Source organism: Simochromis diagramma, unplaced genomic scaffold, assembly GCF_900408965.1.
Source record: "Simochromis diagramma unplaced genomic scaffold, fSimDia1.1 OVJJ01000446.1, whole genome shotgun sequence".
Classification (NCBI taxonomy): domain Eukaryota; kingdom Metazoa; phylum Chordata; class Actinopteri; order Cichliformes; family Cichlidae; genus Simochromis; species Simochromis diagramma.
The window spans coordinates 348022-353775 of NW_024386822.1; positions in this window are offsets into that span (position 1 = coordinate 348022).

Here is a 5754-nt window from a genome sequence, read left to right on the forward strand (position 1 = left end):
ATGTCTGGAGCCATCTTTTTTTGTTTGGGAGCGTGTGATCCACACAGAAATGTGGTCACAATTGTGAGTTAAGTGTCGTGATATATGGAGATTATTTTGCATGTTTTATTTTGCTGGTTTATTGGTGTAATTTAAAGCCACAATGTCATGTAAGTTCCCTGTTGCCAGGAGAGTGTATAACACTTTGGACAGTAGGGGGCAGCAGCGTGCTTTGGGAACTGAGTCGGGTGCATAGCTGCCGTAAGTTTTCCATTCTGGCAAGACTGACCAGGCGAACGGCAGCGTGTCTCCTGTGCTCACTTTCTCTCCTGTTTTACAGGTCAGTAATGTGGTCAAAAAAACATAAAGAAATACACAGCTGGACACTGTGATACTTAAACTTTCATGACATAAGACGGGTCTGTGATATGTGATGTATTATACTGTCACTATGTGAGCTACTTTAGCTCTGTAAGATGTTATAGCTAGGCTATATGCCTGGGTAACGCTAGCAAGCTGTTGCAACTGCGTATAATACTCCATATAATAATAAGAAGCACCAACCCAGTTGGGTTTACAGTTCCTGATAAACTTGTAGCTTTGTGTTCATGACAAATGTTTTGTATAACACGTGTGTAAAGTGTTCTGAGCCTGCCTGAAGTCATGTGTAAACTTGCTGTTTCAGTGTTAGAATCTAACTGGTCTGAAAAAGACATATGAAGCGAGAGCGCTAATAAGAGTACGGCCTACAAAAATGCTGGCAAGGAAAGTAGTGCAGTAATGTTGAAAGTAGAGTTTCCTTTCTATGATAAGACACTACCATGATGATGTGAATTATTTTGTTTATCTCATTTATGGGAAAAGAGGTGTAGTTGTCATTTGTTTCATTCATTTAAACCCTTTGTTGTTTTATGCCAGTAGTGTGGACTAATATTGAAATGTACTGGTGGAAAACAAGCCATGTGAGGGAATGAGCAGTTATTGTGAAATTGAGTTAACGAAAGAGTGGAGCAGATATGCTTGTGTTGTATGAATAAATTCTGGCAAGACTGACCAGGCGAACGGCAGCGTGTCTCCTGTGCTCACTTTCTCTCCTGTTTTACAGGATCGTAATCTGGCTACGCGCCCATCATAGTGGGGCCTGTAACACACACTCAAAAGAGATTTTACAATGTGCATCATTCTACAGTGTCAGTCTCAGACAATTCCATATCTTAATTTTCATCCTCACTCTCACTCATCACTGTCCCTATTTTCAGTCTGCAACAGGGGTAACTGACATTTAGGAGACTCATCTTTTCTGGTCAGTGCAGTCATGATCAACCTGTTCACTAGGGTGCGAAGGCACGGTATGAAACAACAGCCACAGCATGTAAGTATGGCAACAAATGTGGCTATGGACATCAACAAAGACACCACTATGGCTTTATATTTACCAAAATGATTAGTGAACCAATCATCCAAGGGATTATTTATGCCATAATCATCTGTATTTGGGTGGACAGCGTTCTCAACCCTTCCAGTGCCCTGGTTACAGAGCCATCCTGAGCCGTGTTATTAGGTATAAAAACACAGAGGATCCGCCATGGCACAAACACCCCCCCTCTCAGCCAAAAGCTCCCCCACAAAAGTAGCAGCGGTCACGGTCACGGCCATCTCTCCACAGCCTCCTCTTTGCCTCCTTCTTTCTCCATTCCCCTGCTGGCCTGCACCCCCACTTGCTACAGCAGTGTTAGTGCTGCATTGTGCAGGTCAGTGCTTTGCTTCTCTTCCTTAGCTGTTTTCTTCACTATCATGCCCATCACCTCGGCTCATCCTCTGCCCCCACATAGGATCACTTGACCTCGGCTTCTATGTCAGGTCTCAGTCCTTTGAAAATGCATCCGCGGGCTTCATATTTACCGCAACTGCCCTGCGAACCTCCGAGCCCGTAGGTCTGTACTCCTGGCAGAAAATTAGCAACTGCTCTCCAAACTTTGCACCGGAAACAGTCGGGTCTGGCAGGAGAGAGGTGGCCTCTTTCACATCTGAAGCCGTCCACGGTCTGTGTACCAAAATGGGCCCAGCTGGCCCCGACACTTCAACCATTGGCATTTGTGGGGGGGTTCGCTCTTTCTTCTCCCTGGTTCTCAGAAAATAGTTTATTCAAAAAATCTGATGAGTTGGAATATTGATGTTATTATTAGCTAAAGCTTTCAGACCAGTGTATTGGTCCTTTAACTGACTGTTAATCATTACAGTGAGCTGATAAAGAATGTGTCCATGACCCTGCCATAAGAAAGACACTGGGCAACAATGGCCTACATGCTTCAAAGATGGAACCACTGCGGAGCAAAAGGAACATGAAGGCTCGTCTCGGTTTTACCAGAAAACATCTTGATGATCTCCAAGACTTTTGGAAAAACACTCTGGTGTAAAAGCAACACAGCATTTCAGAAGAGGAACATCACACCACAGTAACATATGTTGGTGTTAGTGTGATGGTCTGGGGCTGTTTTGCTGAAAACCAAAATAAAGACTTTGGAGTGGCCTAGTCAAAGTCCTGACACGACAGATTGAGATGCTGTGGCACGACCTTTAAAGGTGGTTTGTGCTCAAAAACCCTCCAATGTGGCTGGGTTACAACACTTCAAAGTTTGGTGGGTCAAAGTTCCTCCACGGTGCTGTAAAGACTCATTGTCACTGTTATTGCAAATGCTTGATTGCAGTTCTTGCTGCTTAGGGTGACACAGCCAGTTTTAAGGGGCAAAGACTTTTTCTTACCGCTGTATAAAAGACACACTGAAAGTAATCATGGTCACCGTGCTTTGTTCCTGGACTTACTGGACCCAGTTTATTTTCTGTTTCTGTTTTCTTGTGTACTTCACTACCCCTCTGCAGGTCTCCTCCTGAATACACTGACTCATGGACTTTTCTGTCAAGGTGTCTACTGATGCTTGGCTGCTACACAATATCACACAGTTTGAAAGCCCTGGGTCCATCACTCCAGTCCTGTCCTCAGCTGTGAGACCCTATTGGCCTAAACTGTAATCATGATGTACATGCACCACTAATAGTGTAGTTCTTATGACTGAAAGGCACAGAGAAAATTAGTATGATGGTGCACTGCAGATCCCAAGACCTCTGTGTGTTAATAAACCAAATGTTATTGATGGGAACTTCTTAAAGTACTTTTTACATATTTAAAGATTCAGTTTGCAGTTTGACGGACATTTGACTAACAGGTATAATGCACAGATGGTAACCACACAATAGATATACACACAGGAGGGAGACTGAACCTAATCAACATGACAAAACAGGGGGAGCGCAAAACTGAACACACTGACATCAGACACCTTCAAAGTAAAACAGGAAATGCACAGACTGGACTCAGAGACACGGTACACAGAGAGAACAGAGGGAGCACAGAACTGTCTCTGAGGAAACCTCTGGCTCTGAGACCCAGGACCATCCCACTCATTCCAAATGAATGAACCCTCCAGCTATATCCCACAACCACAATACCACGTGTTCTTAAGCATTATTTGAGCACTAAGCCTCACATTTGCAGTCATTTAAATATTGTCCACCCAAGACTCTGTGCTGTGAAAGGGAAGCTCTTACAAATTCATAAGCAATAAGGCCACTAAAACACCTGATGCGCCCACACCTTTAGTCACAAAGCTGAAGCTGTGCCTCTGCGTTAAATCCCTCTTTTAACGCCAACAGAGGGTTTTCTTTTTCTGGTGGGGTCTCTTCTCACTGTTTCAGCTGCCAAGTGCTGGCGTCAAGAACAGCTGGTGTCAGACATTCACCACGGTGAAAGGTCACCACTTCCTTGTCTTGAAAATGTCGGTGTTGACGTGCAACTTTCCCTCTAAGCTGCGCGCGTGCACAATTGCGCACTGCTAGCACGGTCTCTCTGATGCAGAACAGCTGATTGTTCTGTAAATAGTTTGAAATGCTTATTTAAAAAACACCTTGGCTGCATTTTTAGGTAAACAGCTGCAAAACACTTTGTTGTTTGCATAACTCAGTTACTTTTTTGAAGAAGTAAGTATATAATTAATTGCCCAACATTGGTCATTATTTACTGTACTTGCAGACAGAGTTACAGACTCTCTCCCAGACCACAGACTCATAATACAGTCAGAGCTTTATAAAAAAAAAAAGAAAGTTGTGTTTTCAAAATTGGAGTTGAAGTTATTTTTCTTTCCAATAGTGTTAACATGCTGCACAGGTCATGAACAAGATTGTTTTAATTTTCACTGTAAGTGGGCTAAAGCAGGTAATTAAGAGTCGTCTAACATAAATGCTGTAATCTGATTATTTTAATAAACATGTAACTTGGATGGATTCGATGCTGGCGTGACCACAGTGCACACGTCTAATGTCGCTCACAGTGGTCCAAGGGACGCTCAGGGAGTTTGTGTGTTCAGACACATGAAACATTAGAGCCGTCTGTGCGTCCCAGCAGTTATCCCACCTGGAGGCCACGTTGGACCTTTCCTGTTTGGAAGAACACTTACCGGCACTCTGTGAACTGCTTCACAGTAAATCAGCCTCCCATGTGACCGCAGCAGCTCCCACCTGTCCACTCACTACCTCCTCCGCCTGCCAACAGTCTGCCCCCCCCCACACACACACACACTCACCCGCCATCACAAGTCACTCCCTCTCTCCCTCTCAGAGCTCCTGTGATCCCGTCAGCGTTGAAGTTCTTTCTCCGATAAAACTTATTTAACTGACTTTAGCTCAGAGTCTTATCTTTGAGTCCTCACCGTGACACATGGATACAATTACTTTTGCAGTTAATATGTTTGAAATATGTGTTTGTAGCATGAGACGCCTGCAGGCAAGATAGTTTTAAAGTGAACTGACAGATTTTCAGTGTTTAAGATTTTTAGTCAAAACCTAGAAATTGGTCCATAATGAGCACAAGTGCAGTGACACAGCTCTGCAATCTGCTCTCTCTTTCTAGTCCCTGTCAGGACTCTGGCTGCAGCATTTTGGATCAGCTGAAGGCTTTTCAGGGAGTTTTTAGGACATCCTGATAATAATGAATTACAGTCGTCCAGCCTGGAAGTAATAAATGCATGAACTAGTTTTTCAGCGTCACTCTGAGACAGGATATTTCTAACTTTAGAGATGTTGCACAAATGGAAGAAAGCAGTCTTACATATTTGTTTAATATGTGCATTGAAGGACATGTCCTGGTCAAAAATGACTCCAAGGTTCCTCACAGTGTTACTGGAGGCCAAGGTAATGCCATCCAGAGTAAGAATCTGGTTAGATACCATATTTCTAAGCTTTTCAGGGCCGAGTACAATAACCTCAGTTTGATCTGAATTAAGAAGCAGAAAGTTAGCGGCCATCCAGGTCTTTATGTCTTTAAGACATTCCTGCAGTTTAACTCATTGGTGTGTGTTATCTGGCTTCATGGACAGATAGAGCTGCGTGTCATCTGCATAGCAGTGAAAATGTATGCTAAGTCTTCTAATGATGCTGCCTAAGGGAAGCATGTATAATGTAAACAGAATTGGTCCTAGCACTGATAAATATTGTTTTGTGTTCTTCTTTACAGCCTACAGGTCAGCTGTAGCACAGACTTCAGGCTTCCGTGGATGAAGAGTTTAATGCGGCACCCCTCTAGATGAATTCTGCCTACACATCCAATTTATTTATTAACTCTGTGAAAGTGGAAGATTTCACCACAGAATAAGAGAGAGAGAGAGAGGGCAACTATCACACAGGAAAGAATGAAAAGAGCTGAAAGCACCACATTAGATCTGA